Source organism: Heterodontus francisci, chromosome 31 (genome assembly GCF_036365525.1).
Source record: "Heterodontus francisci isolate sHetFra1 chromosome 31, sHetFra1.hap1, whole genome shotgun sequence".
NCBI classification, from domain to species: domain Eukaryota; kingdom Metazoa; phylum Chordata; class Chondrichthyes; order Heterodontiformes; family Heterodontidae; genus Heterodontus; species Heterodontus francisci.
The window spans coordinates 40,549,875-40,572,031 of NC_090401.1; positions in this window are offsets into that span (position 1 = coordinate 40,549,875).

Here is a 22,157-nt window from a genome sequence, read left to right on the forward strand (position 1 = left end):
GTGGGTAAGCAAACTGAACAAACTAAGATGAAATGAAATAAATGCAAAAAAAGATTGTAAAAAATGTAAAAAGGAATGTAAAAAAAAAGGAAGAAAAAATAACTAAAAATGACTAAAAATGAAAGTAAAGTGGGGGGCTGTCATGCTCTGAAATTATTGAACTCAATGTTCAGTCCGGCAGGCTGTAGTGTGCCTAATCGGTAGATGAGATGCTGTTCCTCGAGCTTGCGTTGATGTTCACTGGAACACTGCAGCAATCCCAGGACAGAGATGTGAGCATGAGAGCATGAGACCATTTCAACACTCCCCCCTGCTCTCATGCTCACATCTCTGTCCTGGGATTGCTGCAGTGTTCCAGTGAACATCAACGCAAGCTCGAGGAACAGCATCTCATCTACCGATTAGGCACACTACAGCCTGCCGGACTGAACATTGAGTTCAATAATTTCAGAGCATGACAGCCCCCACTTTACTTTCATTTTTAGTCATTTTTAGTTATTTTTTCTTCCTTTTTTTAACATTCCTTTTTACATTTTTTACAATCTTTTTTTGCATTTATTTCATTTCATCTTAGTTTGTTCAGTTTGCTTACCCATTGTTTTTTTCAGGTTGTTTTTCTTCAGGTTTGCACTTGCTGCTGTTCAATATTCAGTATATTCACACCTAATCTGTACTAATGCTTTGTCTTTCAACACACCATTAACATATTGTTTGCCTTTGCTCCATGACCTTTTGGTCAGCTATGTGGCCTGGTCCAATCTGCACCTTCTCCTTTGTTATCTCTTGCCCAACCCCCACCTCACTTGTTTATAATCTGTGACTTTTCTAATATTTGTCAGTTCTGAAGAAGGGTCACTGACCCGAAACGTTAACTCTGCTTCTCTTTCCACAGATGCTGCCAGACCTGCTGAGTGAATCCAGCATTTCTTGTTTTTGTTTCAGATTTCCAGCATCCGCAGTATTTTGCTTTTATATGAATAAAAGCAGCATGTCTAAAGATGATGCCAAGAATAACCTGAGTTCATTAAGCATCCATTGGCAAGTAAACATGACAACATTGAAGAATGTAAATTTTATGCACTGCGTCTAGCAGTACAATAAGACTAAACACACATCAGATATTCAAAGGAGGTATTACTAACTTAATTACAATTTAGCATCAATGTGAAAGGTCTAATTTTAACACATAATAAATCATCGTTTAATTGCCTGTTATGTCAAGTTGTTGCTACTCTTCCGATCTCATTACTATTATTTGTATTTATTGTCTTAAGACCAAAATAGAAATGAATTAACATATGGATTCTATCCCCACCTTGAGAAAAAAAATACCCTTATTGATGTACTTGCTTATATACACATGGCAGAAAGATGGACTGATTCTTTGAACAAATCAAGTCATTCGTGTGGTAGCATTTGACATCAGCCATATCCTTGACAGTATGTGGCCTGCTGCTACATCTGCAAAGTTATATGATTAGGGAGAACTGCTTAGTTTGGTAACTCAGTTTCTGCAGGCAGTGCATTACCAGGACCTGGGGCAGGATGTTATCCAGCCCCTGGAGACAGCCTGGGAGGCATGGGGGCACACAAAATGGCATGGGGTAGCATTGAGTGGTGTGCCCGACGTTGACCAGCCCTCATGCCATTTTGTCCGCAGCGGACACCGTGGCAGATGGTAAGTCAGTTGGGAGGCCCATTAAGACCTACTTAAGGGCTGCCTCCTGCCTCTGCTAGCATTTAGCCAACATTGGATGGGCCTGCCGCTACATGGAGTCATGGCCAGGTAAAACCTGGTGACCTCCTAATGAACTCAGGGTCATAGAGTTATACAGCACAGAAACAGGCCCTTTGGCCCATCGTGTCTGTGCCGGCCATCAAGCACCTATCTATTCTAATTCCATTTTCCAGCATTTGGCCCGTAGCCTTGTATGCTAAGGTGTTTCAAGTTTCATCTAAATACTTCTTAAAAGTTGTGAGGGTTCCCGCCACTACCACCCCTTCAGGGTGGGGAGGTCTATCTTCTGGGGGCAGGCCATGGCCCACAACAGGTCACCCCGGCTGCGATGGCCACCCCCGTGACAAGACTAACCCCTGCCCTCAGCAAATGCCTCCCCCCACCCCCACACCCACCTGACTGGCCCTGGCAACCCCGACCCCCTTATCTTGATCCCAGGTTCTCCTCCATCTTTGCTGCTCCAAGCCTCCTGCAGTACTCGCAGTGGCCACCGCTCCCAGTAGCACTGCTGGTACTGCTGACCCTCCAATTGGCTAACAGCTCTTGAGGCAGGATTTTGTCCCTTGAAAGAACGGCGTTAATTGCCTGCCCACAGTTGAATTTGGCTGGGGGTCCAATGGAGAGCCGAGGTGGGGTCACCCGCTGCCTTCCGGCCTATCAGCAGGGTCCCCTTCACCGAAATAACATTCAGTCCCCAGTTTCTGAATATTCATCATCAATTAAGCTGAATTTAGCTGATCCAAAGGTCCAGTACTCACCATATCTTTGGTAGCTGTCTTTTTGGAAGAAAGACTTTGGGCTGGATTGAGACATCATGGCAGGGGTTCTGCCAATGGGCCTGCAAGCGGAGGCGACTCTGCTTCAGTAGTCTGTGGGACCCAGTTCCTTAATCAGAGAGCTGGCAGTTCAGCAGCGCCACTGGGAGTAGAAGTCACTGCTGGGACTGCACCTGAAAAAAGAGAACTCAATGGATGGACAGCACCCTCACAACCAGGTGAGTGGGGTCTGGAGGCACCAAGGCCAGTCAGGCAGGCCCCAGTGAGGCTGCGGAGTGGGGGGTGGTGGTGGGGGGGGAGGGGGGAAGGGGGCAGGTTAATGAAGGAAGACGGCGCCATTGGCACAGGAGGGACCATTTCCCCCAGAGACCCCTCCATAGGCCAGAGTGCCCAAATAGGTGGACCCCTCCCACCCTGAGCCCACTGGGAGGCCGCCAGGGTTTACCCAGCAGTCTCTCCACCTGGCAGGGTCTGCCTGCCACTGGTAAAATGCCTGTGGCGGTGGGAGGAGGTCCATAATTGGCTACTCTAGTGGCTCAATTGGCCTCTGGGTGGGAAAGCCACCTTCCCTGTCACTGGCTAGATGGTATGGTGGCAGGAAGACAATGGGCATGGCAACTCCACCTTGCCCTGCTATTTTGTGGCCCCCCTCCCACCTCCCAGCCTGTCCCCAGAGGGCTATAGAAGGCATTCAAAAGGCCACCTCAATCCAACGTTCTGAAATGAAACTGATACTTCTTGGAAAGTAAATATATAAGGGTTTAAAAAGATGCCTCAACATTTCCAGATATATCCTTTGGAAACAAAAATAATTAAAACCAGCCAATCAGTTCAACTGCCATTATAATTGGTGGGTATATGAAGATGGCTCCTGGGATGGAAACTCCCTAGGAAGCTCCCTTGCTGTTCAACTCTATCCATGGCCATCTGCTCCCATCCCTAACGTTTTCTCCCCCAATCTGCCCTCTTAAACTGTTTAAATTCCCCTGGCTCTTTAAATCAGTTCATTTTAGCCCTATCTAAAAGTTAACAGTTAGTTTAGTGTATGTTACCTGGGCCCACTGCCCTCCCCCAGCCACACCTGCTCTTTGTTTTCTCAATGAAATTGATCCGGATGAAACTGACGAGCACAGCTGCCGATACTTTAATCTCCGATCCTGCTGTCTTCACAGTCCAGAGTGTCTGCAGCCACGGCATGCGGTAAGTCCATTGAGGTGAAGAAGGAGCTGCGGGACCCGAGAGAAGTCCTGTGAAAAGGTGCCCCGAACACCCAAAACATCCACGAACGGCCCCCCCGGCCGCAACTTCAAAGCGCCCGCGGGAGATGGCTCGGAGAGCATCTGCAGCGCACTGTCGGCAATGCTGCATGCCTTTATTTAAACCACTGCAAAAAAAAAACCCTGAGCAAATGTAATCACCTCTAAGTCTGCCAAATGATGCTTCACCTCCCGAAGGACGTGGATGAGCTTTCCGGACGTCGATGGTGGGCACTGAGGAAATGGCTTATTACCTGCACCAGATTCCACCCCCCCTCCCCCCCCCCCTTTACCCCCCTTCCACCCCCCCCCACCCCCATCCCCTTCCCTGCTCCACCCTCTCAGCTCACCCCCTCACAACCCCGTCCCAGCCCGCCCCCCCCCCCCTCGCACCATCTTCACCCCGCACCCCCTTCCCCTGCACCCCCCCCCACCCCCTCCCTCTACCCCTCCCCCTTGCATCCCCTCCTCCCACCGGCACCATCCTACACCTGTGTAGGGGCCCCAACAACCCCACTGCCTTGTGGGCGTCTCGGGAGAGACCAAGGCTAAGGGAGTAAACCCTAACAGAAAATCCGGAGCGGAACCCCGTAGGCGGTCATGTGTCACCTTTGGCATGTTTCCGGCAGTTCCTGCAGCCATACTGGTGCCAAACGTCGTGTCCTGCACTCCTTTGGACCCCACCAGAAAGGCCGAGAGGGGGGTTTTGACGACTGGGCAACTCTCAACCTCCATAAATTTGCCCAGGCATGCGCCATGGAGAGGTCACTCCACAGTTGCCTCACAGCGACTAAAACAACACGGAAGGCAGCAGTTACGGGTTATAAGTCCAGATAAATTGGCGTAGAAACTGGGCGCCACGGGTTGCCTTTGTCGGTGGGAGAGGTCATTGCACCTCACTGGACAGATACCGCCCGCCTCAAACCGGGCAGCCCCCGGTCAATAAGGTTCTGTCCCGCCACAGTCTGCCTGCTTCAATGGGTGCTTGGAGCTCAGGGTCATTGCCCGAAAGGTGGACGGATACACCGCACCAAACAACATGAAAAAAGGAAAGAAGGTACCAGCCCTTCGCTTTGCAAGCTGGAACGTCAGAACTATGTGTCCTGGCCTGTCGGAAGACCTTACACAAATCAACGATTCTCGGAAGACCGCCATCATTAACAACGAGCTCAGTAGATTCAATGTGGACATTGCAGCACTTCAGGAGACTCGCCTCCCCGCGAGTGGCTCTCTAGCAGAGCAAGACTACACCTTCTTCTGGCAGGGCAGGGATCCTGAAGAACCAAGACAGCATGGAGTGGGCTTCGCCATCAGAAACTCCTTGCTCAGCATGATAGAGCCTCCCTCAAATGGCTCGGAACGCATACTGTCCATCCGACTGCTCACCACCTCTGGTCCAGTACACCTACTCAGCATCTATGCCCCAACACTCTGCTCCGCACCTGAAGCTAAAGACCAGTTCTATGAACAACTCCATAACATCATTAGCAGCATCCCCAACACCGAACACCTATTCCTGCTGGGGGACTTTAATGCCAGGGTTGGGGCCGACCATGACTCATGGCCCTCCTGCCTTGGGCGCTATGGCGTTGGAAGGATGAATGAGAACGGGCAGAGACTGCTTGAGTTGTGTACCTATCATAACCTCTGCATCACCAACTCGTTCTTTCACACTAAACCCTGTCACCAGGTTTCATGGAGGCACCCAAGATCACGTCGTTGGCACCAGCTAGACCTCATTGTCACAAGGCGAGCCGCCTTAAACAGTGTTCAAATCACACGCAGCTTCCACAGTGCGGACTGCGACACCGACCACTCCCTGGTGTGCAGCAAGGTTAGACTCAGACCAAAGAAGTTGCATCATTCCAAGCAGAAGGGCCACCCGCGCATCAACACGAGCAGAATTTCTCACCCACAGCTGTTACAAAAATTTCTAAATTCACTTGTAACAGCCCTTCAAAACACTCCCACAGGGGATGCTGAGACCAAGTGGGCCCACATCAGAGACGCCATCTATGAGTCAGCTTTGACCACCTACGGCAAAAGTGCGAAGAGAAATGCAGACTGGTTTCAATCTCATAATGAAGAGCTGGAACCTGTCATAGCCACTAAGCGCATTGCACTTTTGAACTACAAGAAAGCCCCCAGCGATTTAACATCTGCAGCACTTAAAGCAGCCAGAAGTACTGCACAAAGAACAGCTAGGCGTTGCGCAAACGACTACTGGCAACACCTATGCAGTCATATTCAGCTGGCCTCAGACACCGGAAACATCAGAGGAATGTATGATGGCATGAAGAGAGCTCTTGGGCCAACTATCAAGAAGATCACCCCCCTCAAATCTAAATCGGGGGACATAATCACTGACCAACGCAAACAGATGGACCGCTGGGTTGAGCACTACCTAGAACTGTACTCCAGGGAGAATGCTGTCACTGAGACTGCCCTCAATGCAGCCCAGCCTCTACCAGTCATGGATGAGCTGGACATACAGCCAACCAAATCGGAACTCAGTGATGCCATTGATTCCCTAGCCAGCGGAAAAGCCCCTGGGAAGGACAGCATTACCCCTGAAATAATCAAGAGTGCCAAGCCTGCTATACTCTCAGCACTACATGAACTGCTATGCCTGTGCTGGGACGAGGGAGCAGTACCCCAGGACATGCGCGATGCCAACATCATCACCCTCTATAAAAACAAAGGTGACCGCGGTGACTGCAACAACTACCGTGGAATCTCCCTGCTCAGCATAGTGGGGAAAGTCTTTGCTCGAGTCGCTCTGAACAGGCTCCAGAAGCTGGCCGAGCGCGTCTACCCTGAGGCACAGTGTGGCTTTCGTGCAGAGAGATCGACTATTGACATGCTGTTCTCCCTTCGTCAGATACAGGAGAAATGCCGTGAACAACAGATGCCCCTCTACATTGCTTTCATTGATCTCACCAAAGCCTTTGACCTCGTCAGCAGACGTGGTCTCTTCAGACTACTAGAAAAGATCGGATGTCCACCAAAGCTACTAAGTATCATCACCTCATTCCATGACAATATGAAAGGCACAATTCAACATGGTGGCTCCTCATCAGAGCCCTTTCCTATCCTGAGTGGTGTGAAACAGGGCTGTGTTCTCGCACCCACACTTTTTGGGATTTTCTTCTCCCTGCTGCTTTCACATGCGTTCAAATCCTCTGAAGAAGGAATTTTCCTCCACACAAGATCAGGGGGCAGGTTGTTCAACCTTGCCCGTCTAAGAGCGAAGTCCAAAGTACGGAAAGTCCTCATCAGAGAACTCCTCTTTGCTGACGATGCTGCTTTAACATCTCACACTGAAGAATGCCTGCAGAGTCTCATCGACAGGTTTGCGTCTGCCTGCAATGAATTTGGCCTAACCATCAGCCTCAAGAAAACGAACATCATGGGGCAGGATGTCAGAAATGCTCCATCCATCAATATTGGCGACCACGCTCTGGAAGTGGTTCAAGAGTTCACCTACCTAGGCTCAACTATCACCAGTAACCTGTCTCTAGATGCAGAAATCAACAAGCGCATGGGTAAGGCTTCCACTGCTATGTCCAGACTGGCCAAGAGAGTGTGGGAAAATGGCGCACTGACACGGAACACAAAAGTCCGAGTGTATCAGGCCTGTGTCCTCAGTACCTTGCTCTACGGCAGCGAGGCCTGGACAACGTATGCCAGCCAAGAGCGACGTCTCAATTCATTCCATCTTCGCTGCCTCCGGAGAATACTTGGCATCAGGTGGCAGGACTATATCTCCAACACAGAAGTCCTTGAAGCGGCCAACACCCCCAGCTTATACACACTACTGAGTCAGCGGCGCTTGAGATGGCTTGGCCATGTGAGCCGCATGGAAGATGGCAGGATCCCCAAAGACACATTGTACAGCGAGCTCGCCACTGGTATCAGACCCACCGGCCGTCCATGTCTCCGTTATAAAGACGTCTGCAAACGCGACATGAAATCGTGTGACATTGATCACAAGTCGTGGGAGTCAGTTGCCAGCATTCGCCAGAGCTGGCGGGCAGCCATAAAGACAGGGCTAAATTGTGGCGAGTCGAAGAGACTTAGTAGTTGGCAGGAAAAAAGACAGAGGCGCAAGGGGAGAACCAACTGTGCAACAGCCCCAACAAACAAATTTCTCTGCAGCACCTGTGGAAGAGCCTGTCACTCCAGAATTGGCCTTTATAGCCACTCCAGGCGCTGCTTCACAAACCACTGACCACCTCCAGGCGCGTATCCATTGTCTCTCGAGATAAGGAGGCCCAAAAGAATATGAAGTATAAAGAGCCATTACATTGGGGAATCTAGGTGTTCTGGGACATTCCAGCAGACAAAATTAAAATCACTTTCATTATGGAAGATGAATCCTGAATTCTTGAAAGTAAATGGGAATGGGGAATGGGGTGGGGTGGTTGAGGGGTGGGGGTAGAGATAGAGAAACTGTAAATGGTAATCATGGCTGTTCATTGATATATCTGAAAATGCAACTTGACCATTAACTTCTGATTAATTTTTGGTGGTGTCACACACACCAGAAGTGCGATGATACAAACTATGGACTAATTCTGAAGAGTTATGAAAAACTGACTTTGTCTTTTAAAAAATGAACCTTTATTTTAAAAAGTGAACAATGGTCCAAAATGGCCACCAAAGGAAAAGGCACTAGCCTCTGTGTATTCAAACTGTCTGACAAAGACAAAGAAGAAATCTTCAAAGCTAAGAGGTGTCAATTGCATCCCATCCGAAAACATTCCAGAACTGAATGTCTTGTTCTGAAACAATGAAGGTGTGAAGTAGCCACATCCTGGGCCAATGTGCGATCACCATGGGGAAGAGATGAGGATGTCTCCACTAGGAGGTAAGAAGTAAAACAGTTTTACCTTAAATAAAAGGCAGCCAAAGACAGAGAAAGAGACAGAGAGAGCAACATCTAGCAGCTTGTGTTCCAGCAAGCCAAAAGGCACAGACCTTTCTGTAGAATTGTACATCTACATTAGACAGCAGTGAACAAGAAGTGTCCCACTGACTTCAACAGAACGTCAATCAAAAGAGAAATCTACAAACATCTCAGGCCTGCACCCATTGAGAACTTGATTCCCAAGAGAATTCAACAGATTTATCGTGACCTCCCCCCAAAAGTCACCTTCCTTTTTTCCTTTTTCTATCTGTTTCTTTTTGTGTGCATGTGTGTGCAAATGTGTGAGTGGATGCAGCTGTGATCATTTTGGGATAATACGTATTGATCAATTAAAAATTGATTTTCTGTTTTTTATAATCTACAAGAAAACCAATTGCTGATATTTGGAAAACAAAACACCAAGGGGCTAAACCCTAATAATAAAACACTTGCTGCAGTCAGGTGGAGAGTTGAACAGTCTGAACCACCTACATCACACCAGGTGGCTGTAAGAAATTGGCAAGTGCCAAAATTTAATAAAGGGGAGGTTGAGTCATATCTTATCCCATTTGTAAAAATAGCTACCAGGCTAAAATGGTCAAAAGAACATTGGAGTCTCTCCTCTTACAAGGCAAGTTCGTGGGTAGGGTTTGAGAAGCTTTTTCCCTGTTACCAGAAGAAAGTTCCTCAGATAATGAACAAACTAAAACCGCAATTCTAAATGCTTATGAACTGGTACTGGAAGCATATAGACAGGAATTCCAACACACTGGGGAAAAACCCACACAGAATTACACTGAATTCAACAGAATTAAACATATGGCTTTTAATCGCTGGATGCGATCTCTCAAGATAGAACCCTGTGAGAATGTGAGAAGAGTGATGTTGCTAGAAGAATTTTAAAATAGCATCCCAAGTAATAAAAGAACCAACATTAAAGAACAATGAGCCACAAGAGTAAGGGAAGCAGTTAAAATGGCCGATGAATATGAATTAACACACAAAACCATAATTCCGAATAAATTTGGGTCTAATAATTTGTATAAGCTAGGGAGAAATAGCAGGGATGCAGATGAAGCAGAAATGTTTTTTTTTATTCATTCATTCATGGGATGTGGGCATTGCTGGCTAGGCCAGCATTTATTGCCCATCCCTAATTGCCCTTGAGAAGGTAGTGGTGAGCTGCCTTCTTGAACCGCTGCAGTCCATGTGTGGTAGGTACACCCACAGTGCTGTTAGGAAGAGAGTTCCAGGATTTTGACCCAGCGACAGTGAAGGAACGGCGATATAGTTCCAAGTCAGGATGGTGTGTGACTTGGAGGGGAACTTGCAGGTGGTGGTGTTCCCATGAATTTGTTGCCTTTGTCTTTCTAGGTGGTAAAGGTCACGGGTTTGGAAGGTGCTGTCAAAGGAGCCGTGGTGCATTGCTGCAGTGCATCTTGTAGATGGTACACACTGCTGCTACTGTGCATCGGTGGTGGAGGGAGTGAATGTTTGTGCCAGTTAAAGGGGCTGCTTTGTCCTGGATGATGTCGAGCTTCTTGAGTGTTGTTGGAGCTGCACCCATTTAGGCAAGTGGAGAGTATTTCATCACACTCCTGACTTGTGCCTTGTAGATGGTGGACAGGCATTGGGGAGTCAGGAGGTGAGTTACTCGCTGCAGGATTCCTAGCCTCTGACCTGTCTTGTAGCCACGTTATTTATATGGCTACTCCAGTTCAGTTTCTGGTCAATGATAACCCGTAGGATTTTGATAGTGGGGGATGCAGCGATCATAATGCCATTGAATGTCAAGGAGAGATGGTTAGATTCTCTCTTGCTGGAGATGCTCATTGCTTCACACTCGTGTGCAACGAATATTACTTGCCACTTATCAGCCCAAAGCCTGGATATTGTCCAGATCTTGCTGCAGTTCTACACGGACTGCTTCAGTATCTGGGGAGTCGCGAATGGTGCTGAACATTGCACATCAGCGACCATCCCCACTTCTTACCTCATGATTGAAGGAAGGTCATTGATGAAGGAGCTGAAGATGTTTGGGCCTAGGACACTACCCTGAGGAGCTCCTGCAGTGATGTCTTGGAGCTCAGATGATTGACCTCCAACAACCACAACCATCTTCTTATGCGCTAGGTATGACTCCAACCAGCGGAGAGTTTTCCCCCGATTCCCATTGACGCCGGTTTTGCCAGGGCTCCTTGATGCCATACTTGGTCAAATGCTGCCTTGATGTCAATGGTAGTCACTCTCACCTCACCTCCTGAGTTCAGCTCTTTTGTCCATGTTTGAACCAGGCTGTAATGAGGTCAGGAGCTGAGTGGTTCTGGCGGAACCCAAACTGAGCGTCACTGAGCAAGTTATTGCTAAGCAAGTGCTGCTTGATAGCACTGTTGATGATGCCTTCCATAACTTTACTGATGATTGAGAGTAGGCTAATGGGACGGTAATTGGCTGGTGTTGGACTTGTCCTGCTTTTTGTGTACAGGCCATACCTGGGCAATTTTCCACATTGCCAGGTAGATGCCAGTGTTGTAGCTGTACTGGAACAGCTTGGCTAAGGGTGCAGCAAGTTCTGGAGCACAGGTCTTCAGTACTATTACTGGAATATTGTCAGAGTCCATAGCCTTTGCAGTATCCAGTGCCTTCAGTCGTTTCTTGATATCACGCGCAGTGAATTGAATTGTCTGAAGTCTGGCATCTGTGATGCTGGGGACTTCAGGAGGAGGCCGAGATGGATCAGCAACTCGGCATGTCTGGCTGAAGATTGTCGCAAATGCTTCAGCCTTATCTTTCACACTGATGTGCTGGGCTGGGCATGAATGATGGGGATATTTGTGGAGCCACCTCCTCCAGTTAGTTGTTTAATTGTCCACCACCATTCATGGCTGAATGTGACAGGACTGCAGAGCTTCGATCTGATCCGTTTGTTATGGGATCGCTTAGCTCTGTCTATCGCATGCTGCTTATGCAGTTTGGTATGCAAATAGTCCTTTGTTGTAGCTTCACCTGGTTGACACCTCATTTTGAGGTATCCCTGGTGCTGCTCCCGGCATGCCCTCCTGCACTCTTCATTAAGCCAGGGTTGTTCTCCTGCCTTGATGCTAACAGTAGAGTGGGGAATATTTAGGGCCATGAGGTTACAGATTGTGGCTGAGTACAATTCTGCAGCTGCTGATGGCCCACAGGGCCTCATGGATGCCCAGTTTTGCATTGCTAGATCTGTTCGAAATCTATCCCATTTAGCACGGTGATAGTGCCACACAATGCGTTGGAGGGTATCCTCAATGTGAAGGCGGGACCGTCTGCACAAGGACTGTGCGGTGGTCACTCCTACCAATACTGTCATGGACAGATGCATCTGAGGCAGGCAGATTGGTAAGGACAAGGTCAAGTATGTTTTTCCCTCTTGTTGGTTACCTCACCCACTGTCGCATACCCAGTCTAGCAACTATGTCCGTTAGGACTCTGTCAGCTCGGTCAGTAGTGGTGCTGCGGAGCCACTCTTGTTGATGGACATTGAAGTCCCCTACCCAGAGTACATTCTGCACCCTTGCCACCCTCAGTGCTTCCTCCAAGTGGTGTTCAACATGGAGGAGTCCTGATTCATCAGCTGAAGGAAGGCGGTAGGTGGTAATCAGCAGGAGGTTTCCTTGTCCACGTTTGACCTGATCCCATGAGACTTCATGGGGTGTGGAGTCGATGTTGAGGACTCACAGGGCAACTCCCTCCTGACTGTATGCCACTGTGCCGCCACCTCTGCTGGGTCTGCCCTGCCGGTGGACGGGACATACCCGGGGATTATGATGGCAGTGTCTGGGACATTGTCTATTATGTATGATTCCGTGAGTATGACTATGTCAGGCTGTTGCTTGTCTATTCAGTGGGACAGTTCTCCCAACTTTGGCACAAGCCCCCAGATGTTAGTAAGGAGGACTTTGTCGGGTCGACAGGGCTGAGTTTGCCGTTGTCATTTCCGGTGCCTAGGTCAATGCCAGGTGGTCCATCCGGTTTTATTCCATTTTATTGACTTCTTAGTGATTAGATACAACTGAGTAGCTTGCTAGGCCATTTCAGAGGGCAGTTAAGAGTCAAGCACATTGCTGTGGGTCTGAAGTCACATGGAGGCCAGACCAGGTAAGGACAACAGATTTCCTTCCCTAAAGGACATTAGTGAACCAGATGGCTTTTTACAACAATCGACAATGGTTTCCTGGTCTTCTGCTGTGGTGGGGTTCAAACCCACATCCCCAGAGAAATACCCTCTGTCGCTGGGTTACTAGTCCAGTGACAATACCACTACACCACTTCCTCCCCTTTGGGCTTGAGAGAAAAGGAGAGCTGGGAAGGAAAACCCGACCAGTCCCCAACTTTTAAAAGATGGAACCCAGGTGATAAACCAGTAAGAGTCTGCCCAACGTGTTTCCAGTGTGGCAAATCTGGGCAGCTCCAGGCCATTTATTGGCATGCCAAAATACAGCAGGAGGTACTGCAGTCAAACCTGTGTCTGTGGCTTTGAAAGTGGTATGCCTGTGTTCTAATATAACACAAGAGCAGAGCACATACTAAAACATTTTGTACAAAGGAAAAATTACTCCATTTGTGTCCTGGGCACCAGACAAGGAGGTAACCATCTTCAGGGATACCAGTTGTTTTCAAACCCTACTGGCAGCCAAACTGACAGAAACACCACAGAAGCAGAACAAATACCACAGTATCAGTAAAAGGACTTGCTGGCAAATGCTTGAAAGTTCCCTTAGTCAAAATTGACCTACAGAGTAGGTTGGTCACTGGAGTAGTGACAGTCAGAATCATTACTGGGCAATGACTTGGCAAGAAGCACAGTATTGTTCCCAGGGGGTCCAGAACCGTCCACAGAGACTGGAGAAACTGAGGAGAGCAAACAAAACTCTGTACAACTGCAGTGGGCTGGGGAAATCCCAAAAATCCCACAGGGGCGATAGAGCCAGACAAACTTAAAAAGGCCCAGATGGAGCCAAAAAGATTTAGAGAAGCCAAGATAAAATTCATAAAAGTTGAAGGAAAAGCACCAGAGATATGGTTAGCTGAAACTATTTTTAAAGATTTAAGTAGGGATGAAGAAAGTTCACAAGCAGGAAAGCCAAGAGTGAGGGAGATGCTCACCTAGTTGAAGTGCCACAGGGGACTGCAGTGGAAGCTGTACAACGACCTGTGAGCGGTAGTGTCCCAGAAGACAATGGGCAGATTAGGGAAACACCTATGTCTGAAGTAAAAAGGAAAGGGAAGGTAAAATACCCTAAAGTGAACCACACTTGTGAAAATCGCAAAAAAAATAAGTGAGTTGAGTATGGATCTATCCACTGAATCATCACATGATCAGGTTCCAAATCAAAAACTAATCAAATCTAACAATTTAGAGTCAAAACTCCGCAAGAACATGGGGTAGGAAGAAATCCCAGACGCCTTGTTGGTCCTTAAAAAAAAATGTATCATCCACTATCACTCTAGAAATAAGAACCATCAATGTGCCGGAACCTGAATGGTTAATGCCATGTATTGTGGAAGCAGTAATTAAGGGGTTAAAGCTTGTACAGAGAACCTTGCTGCAAGCAGTAACAGTGCATACTATAAACTTCACCAACAGTCACATGTTCCTGGAGATTCACATTCCTAAAGTAGTACAAACTGGTGCTACAGAAATTACAACCCCGTGACCAAATGAGACGCAATTTTTTAATGGTACCTCATCCAAAGGAAGGATGATGAAAAACTTAAACTGTAAGCCTGAGGAGTGAATGAAATGAATGTGTTTCGTGGTGTGACCTACACTTTCTTTCTGGTTTTGGATTCCCTTCTTTCTAAACCCCCCAAAAAACAAACAACATAAAAATGAAATCCATTTTTTTCCCTTTTGGGGCAAGTGTTGCACACACTAGAAATGTGACGGTACAAACCCTGGCCTAAATGTGAAGAGTTATGAAAAACTGACTTTGTCTTTAAAAAATTGAACCTTTATTTTGTTACGGCCACATGGTGTGACGTAGGTGGTTCCCACTGTTCAGCTCCCCATCTGACTGCAGCAAGTGTATTTTTGTCAAATAAACAGACAGTGACAGGTTTTCTTGTAGGTTTTAAAAACGGAAAGTCAACTGTTTATTGATCAATACGCCTTATCCCGAAATTGTCAAAACCGCATCCACTCGGACATTCGCTTGCTCTTATGCACACAAACACACACGCACACAAGAAGAAACAGATAGAGAAGGAGGAAGGTGGTTTTAGTGGGGGGCAAGGTTACGATAAACCTGTTGAACTCTTGAAAATCAAGTTCTAGATGGATATAGGCCCGAGATGATTGCTGATTTCTCTCTCTTGATTGAAGGTTCTGTTGACGATAATGGGTTACTTCTAGCTCTCACTGCTGTATACAGTAGATGTAGGATTTTTTCAACAGGGCACTGTGCTACCTGGATTGGCTTGAACTCAAGCTGTTACAAGTACCTTCTGGATCAGTCTCTCAGTCTCTGTTTCTGGCTGTCTTTGTTTAAACAAAGTGATTGATGACAACGCTACGTCATCAGAATGCGCCGCGGTGCGCACATGCGCACACGGTCTCGGGCCCTCTGCGCATGCGCTGCGGTCCGGATCGCCAGGACCAGTTTCGCATGCGCAGACGACGTCATCGCGTAACGTCATCTTCCTCGGGGAACACGCCAGGTTGGCCTTTGCGCATGCGCACACTGGTCCTGGCAATCCGGACCGCAGCGCATGCGCAGATGACCGGAGCCCGTGTGCGCATGTGCGTCAATCTTCCGAAAGCTTCGGCGCGAGTTTTTGAAAATGGAAGGAGGAGAGGTTTCGTCGGGCATTTTATCTCAATTAATTAGTCATTTTGGACATTTGCTTCATTTTTATTAGACAGAGGAGATTGTTCCAAGGTAAGTTGCTCTGAAAATACATTTCAAGGGAGGGAAGGGAGGGGGGTGGAGGAAGGGAGGAGAGAAGGGGGGAAGGGAAGGAAGGGAGGAGGGAAGGGAGGGAGGGGGGAAAGGAAGGGAGGGAGGGGGGGAAGGGAGGGACGGGGGGGAAGGGAGGTCGGGAGGGAGGGGGGAAGGGAGGTCAGGGGGGAGCAGCGGAGCGGAAGGGGAGTGCCTTTTTCTGTGCATGCGCCATAAACACAAGGACTGGCTGATGAGATGGAGCCAATTAATTTGCCCAACAATTGCCCGGAAGCACCTTCGGATGGAGGTGGCCACGCGCTGGACATCAGTCGCGTGCCACAATCCATGGATCCTGAGCGTTTCACCCCCTGGCCTAATGATCTGATGGACCATACATACGCCTGCCTGTTCAAAGCTCCACTTTCCCCACCTGCGGTACCCTCTCCTTGCTGTTCAGTTACACAGTCACCTGTTCCTGCACCCATCCAAGCAGTGCACGTGGACACACAACCACATGTTTCCCCATCCGCCCTTGAAACAACCATGCAGAGCCTTGTGAGACTCCACAATTGCCAGCTGCTGCCTGTCAAGCAGAGAAGGCGTCCAAAGGGGTCAAGCACTTGGGGAACATTCAGCAAGAAGAGACTGAGCACTAAAAGAAACAAGCATGCCGTGTCCAGTGGTAGCACAAATGTGAATGCTCTTGCTACGTACACAACTGGTGAGGTGGGAGTGCAGCCACACCATTCTCCATCCTCAGTGTTGCTTTAAGGCAAAGGTAGATAAGAGTGAAAGAAATGGAAGATGATGCTGATAGTAGTAGGCAGGATTAAATGGGAATGGATGGGAAGACGCACGAGTAGCATAACCACTAGCAGGGAACAGCTGGGCTAAATGGCCTGCTTTATGTTCATAGTCCAAAAGAAATGTGCTTCTTTTTCCAGCACCCTCACATCATTCATGTTTTCCCTGAGAGCAGCATTGAACCATCACGAGATAGGGGCAGTTACATCATCCTGACTCCTACAGCTGAGGTGGGTACTAAGTGATTCATTGGCCTATACTGCAGAGCATAAAGCATGCGCAACAGTAATTTCATTGGAGGGAGGGAAGCTCTGACACTGATGTTCTTTCATTATTTCCTTTCGTGTAAAATGTGCCCTTGAGAAAACAATCCTTGACACTTAAGGACGGCATTCCAGCAAAGGAGGCAGTGCAGGAGATGACGCAAAGATGTGATGATTCCTGCATCTGAGGTGGGTAATAAGTGCTTCATTGGCGACGTTATCAATTGGTGCCTTCACTGCAGAACTTAAAAAGGTGTGCGCAACAGTAATTTCAGTGGATGGAGGGAGGCAAGCTCTGACTCTGATTTGCTTTTCTTCTTTTCATGTAAAACATGCCGTCGAGAAAACAATCCTCGAGACTTACGGTCAGCATTCAAGCAACGAAGGCAACTGGATCATGCTGCGGAGCTCATCACGATGTGGAAAGGAACATTGCATTTATGGATGAATTGGGAATGCACATTGGGATGCGCTTGGGGAACATTCACCAAGAATAGACTGAGCTCAGACTCTTGTGACTTTGCCTTCTTCACATGGACAATACAGTAGTGGAATAGAGAGCCAAGCGTTCATTCACCACAAGGCTCTCCAGGAACAATCTCTTTAGCTGTGCATAGCAGAGACTCGGCCTGTCTGTCTAACGGGAATGCTGGACACAACACTCATGTATCCATGCACAGCAGTTCATCGGATACTTAATGAACTTAATAAAACTTTTCAATAATCAAACCCAGAATTGTTGAGGTTTTGTTTTGCATGCTATTTCCCCGACTTTGCAACTGCACTTCAGATATTCAACTGTGGTGGAGGTAGGGGGGTAAAGGAGGGGTGGACGTAGGGGGGTAAAGGGAGGGGTGGGTGAAGAGGGGGAGGGGTGGGTGAAGAGGGGGAGGGGTGGGGAGAGCGGGGAGGGGTGGGGAGAGGGAGCATGCAAAATGCATGGACCAGACAGTTGCAATGCCTGAAGTACTGTGGAGAAGTAGAGAAAGCAACTGGGCAGGGGAGAAAGCAACTGGATTGGGCATCCGCAGCTGGAGGGAACGGCTGAATGGAGAGGGCCGGAAGCGAGAGGCCGCAGAGAGCAGCGGGGAGCGAGCGTGCGAAGACCTTGGTGTCACCGGGTCCAGGGACTGGCCAGTAAGTCTTTTGCTGTTGTGTTTATGGCGCATGCACAGAAAAAGGCGCTCCTCTTCCGTTCCGCTGCTCCCCCCCCCCCCACTCTCTCCCCTTCTCCCCCCCCACTCTCTCCCCCCCCCACTCTCTCCCCTTCCTCCCTCTCCCCCCCACTTCCCCCAGCTCTCCCCCTCCCTCCTTCTCCCTCCCCCCTCTTTCTCCCCCCTCCCTCTTTCTCCTCCCCTCCCTGTCCCTCCCCCCCTCCCTCTCCCTCTTTCTCTCCCCCCTCCCTCTCCCACTTTCTCCCCCCTCCCTCGCCCACTTTCTCCCCTCCTCCCTCGCCCACTTTCTCCCCTCCTCCCTCTCCCTCTTTCTCCCCTCCTCCCTCGCCCACTTTCTCCCCTCCTCCCTCTCCCTCTTTCTCCCCCCCTCCCTCTCCCTCTTTCTCCCCCCCTCCCTCTCCCTCTTTCTCCCCCCCCTCCCTCTCCCTCTTTCTCCCCCCCCTCCCTCTCCCTCTTTCTCCCCCCCTCCCTCTCCCTCTTTCTCCCCCCCTCCCTCTCCCTCTTTCTCCCCCCCTCCCTCTCCCTCTTTCTCCCCCCCTCCCTCGCCTTCTTTCTCCCCCCCTCCCTCTCCCTCTCCGCCCCCCCTCCCTCTCCCTCTTTCTCCCCCCCCGGCACCGCTACCACTGGTCTCCCCGCGCTGCTCTCCCCGGCCCGCTCCACTTTCTCACTCCGGCCATTGTTTTCTGCCACGTGTTTGTTAAGTTTCATCTCTGTGATTTTTTGAGCAGCGCCATCTTTAGTCCTGGCAGCTGCTATAGTCGCAGGCTGTGACGTTTTCGTGGCACATGCTGTATCTGCGCATGTGCCAAAACAGCGCCACCTACCGATCGCGTTGTCAACAATTGCGGTCTTGTTTAAAAGGTAAAACTGTGTCACATCTCACCTCCTGGTCAGAGACATTATGCTCTCTTCCCCATGGTGATTGCACAACAGCCCAGGACAAAGCTACTTCACACCTCCTTTGTTTCAGAAGAAGACATTTAATTCTGGAACGTTTTTAGGATAGGTGTAAGATGGGTTTCATTAACACCTTTTGGCTTTGAACGTTTGTCCTTTGTCTTTGTCAGACCGCTTGAATAACAAAAGGCCAATCCCCTTTTTACTTCGGTGGTCATTTTGGACCATTGTTCACTTTTTTAATTAAAGGTTCTTTTGTTAAGGACAAAGTCTGTTTTTCATAACTCTTCAGAGTTAGTCCCCGATTGTTGTATCATTGCACTTTTGGAGTGTGGGACACCTCCCCAAAAGGAAAAAAAAATGAAATTTCTTGGATTTCATTTTTATGTTGTTTCTTTTTTTGGGTGTTTAGAAAGAGGAAAAAAGAACCAGTAAGACAGTTTAGGGTCACACCACTGTTCACATTCATTTCATTCACGCCTCGATTTTACAACGGCCACAGCTGGTGTTGTTCGTAACAGCCATTTAGGGTTCAAATTTACTTGTTTTTTTTTTTAAATCATCCTTCCTTTGGAGAAGGCATCATCAATAAATTGCATTTCTTTTGGTTATGTGTTGTCAAATGGGGTTGTAGTTTCTCTCTTACCAGTTTGTACTACTTTGACAATATTAATCTGCAGAACCATGTGATTGTTGGTGAAGCTTGTAATATGTGAATTTCTGTTACTGCTTGTGGCATGGTTCCCTTTTGAAACAAGCTTTAACCCCTTAACTACTGCTTCCACAATACAGGGCATTAACCATTCAGGCTCCGGCATATTGATGGCTCTTATTTCTAAGGTGATAGTGGATAATACTTTGTTTTTTAGCCAATGTGAGGGATTGGGATTTCTTCTTGCCCTTTGTTCTTGTGGAGTTTTGACTCTAAATTGTTGGGTTTGATTAATTTTGGATTTGGAACCTAATCATGTGATTCTTCAGAATGCTGATCTCATGCTGACCTCACTTTTAATTTTCTTGCGATTTACACAAGTGTGGTTCATTTTAGGGTATGTTACCTTCCCTTCTCCTTCAGGGATAGGTGTTTCCCTAATCTGCCCCATGTCCTCTAGGCCACTACTGCCCGCAGGTGGTTGTCCAGCTTCCACTGCACTCCCCTCTGGCACTTCAACTAGGTGAGGCATTGCCCTCCTGCTCGGCTTTCCTGTTTGGAAACTTTCCTCATCCCTATTTAAAGCTTTAAAAAAGGTTTCAGCTAACCATATCTTGGTTGCTTTTCTTTCAACTTTTGTGGCTTTTATCTTATCTTCTCTAAATCTTTATGGCTGTACCTGCACCCTTTTAAATTCTTCTGGCTCTATCACCCCTGTGGAAGCTTTGGGACTTCCCCAGCCCACTGCAATTGTACAGATTTGTTTTCTCCCCTCAGTTTCTCCAGTCTCCGTGGACAGTTCTGGCCCCTCTGGGTACAATACTGTGCTTCCTGCCAAGTCATCGCCCAGCAATAGGTCTACCCATGAATAAGCTCGGAATGATTCCAACTGTCACTACCCCACTGACCAACATACTATGTAGGTCAATTTTAACTAAGGAACTTTCAAGCATTTGCCAGCAAGCCCTTTTACTAATACCATGGTATTTGTTCTGCTTTCTGGTGGGATTCTGTCAGTTTGGCTGCAAGTCAGGTCTGAAAACAACCTGTATACCTGAGGATGGTTATCTCCATGTCTGGTGCCTGGGACACAAACGGAGTCATTTATCCTTTGTGCAAAATTTCTGGTATTTGCTCTACTCTTTTGTGATATCAGAACACAGGCTTACCTCTTTCAAAGCCACAGACACAGGCTTGACTGCAGTGCCTCCTGCTGTTTTTTGGCCTACCAACAATTGGCCTGGACATGCCCAGATTTGCCACACTGGAATCATGTTGGACAGACCTGGGTTCCTTCTTTTAAAAGTTGGAGATTGGTCGGGATTTCCTTCACAGCTCTCCTTTTCTATTGAGCCTATTTCTGCTTCATCTGCATCCATGACATCACTCCCAAGCTTGTACAAGTTACAGACACAAATTTATTCAGAGTTATGGATTTATGTATTAATTCATAGTCATCGGCCATTTTAGCTGCTTCCCTTAATCCTGTGACTCTTTGTTCTGTGATGTTTGTTCTTATACGACTAGAGATGCTATTTTAAAACTCTTCCAGCAACATCACTTCTCTCAAATTTTCATATAATGGTTCTAGCTTGAGAGATCGTATCCAGCAATCAAAAGCTGTATGTTTGATTCTTTCGAATTCAATGTAGGTCTGTGTGGATCTTCTCCTGGTGTGTCAGAATTTCAGTCTATACGCCTCCGGTACCAGCCCATATGCATTTAGAATTGCAGTCTTAGTTTGTTTATAATCAGAGGAACTTTCTTCTGATAACAAGGAAAAAGCTTCACAAGCCTTACCCACGGACTCACCTGGTAAGAGGAGAGTCTAGAATTCTTTTGGCCATTTTTGACTGGTAGCTATTTTCTCAAATTACATAAAATATGACTCAACCATGTCCTCATTAAATTTTGGCACTAGTCTTGAGCGTCTCTGCACATCAGAATTTTGCTCTGAATTGGGGATAGGGTCTGACCGACTAGCAGCATTTTCATTTTGGGTTTGCAGTCTTTGTAACTTATTTCTGCTTCTTCTCTTTGCAACTCTCTTTCCTCTTTTTCCTTTTGAATATACATGCCTTTTCAATTACATCACCCTTTCTTCTTTTTCCTTTCGGAACTCATTTTCCTCTTTTTCCTTTTGAAGCTGAAACTCTCACTTCCTTTTTCCTCGGTAACTGGATTCTATCTAGAATTATTTTTTCAGACTCTGATTCTTGTAGTTCAGGGGTAAGTTTAAAATGGTTGGCTAGACTTTTCACCACTTCAAGTCTGTTTGCTTTTTCTCTGAAAGTGATTCCCATCTCTGTAGCTAAGCCGTTTAAATCTTCAACACTTAATTTGTTTAACTTATCATGGGATATTGCTCCCTGCTCTACAAACTCCTTAGCATTAAATGTGGCCGTCTCTTTTGTTTATAGCACCATAGAGAAAAACCAGAAGAATACAAGAAAACCTGTTTCTTTATTTTTCCACAATTTTAGAGGTCAACTTTCCTCCTGTTTTTCAAATCATTCATTATCTGGTGGTTCAGATCCTGGCTTCGAGCCCCCAATTTGTTACGGCCACGTGGTGTGATGTGGGTGGTCCCCACTGTTCAACTCCCCACCTGACCATAGCAAGTGTACTTGTATTAGAGTTTAGCCCCTTGGTGTTTTACTTTTCAAATAAACAGACAGCGACAGGTTTTATTATAGGTTTTAAAAACAGAAAGTCAATTGTTCATTGATCAATATGCCTTAACCCGAAATTGTCACAATCACATCCA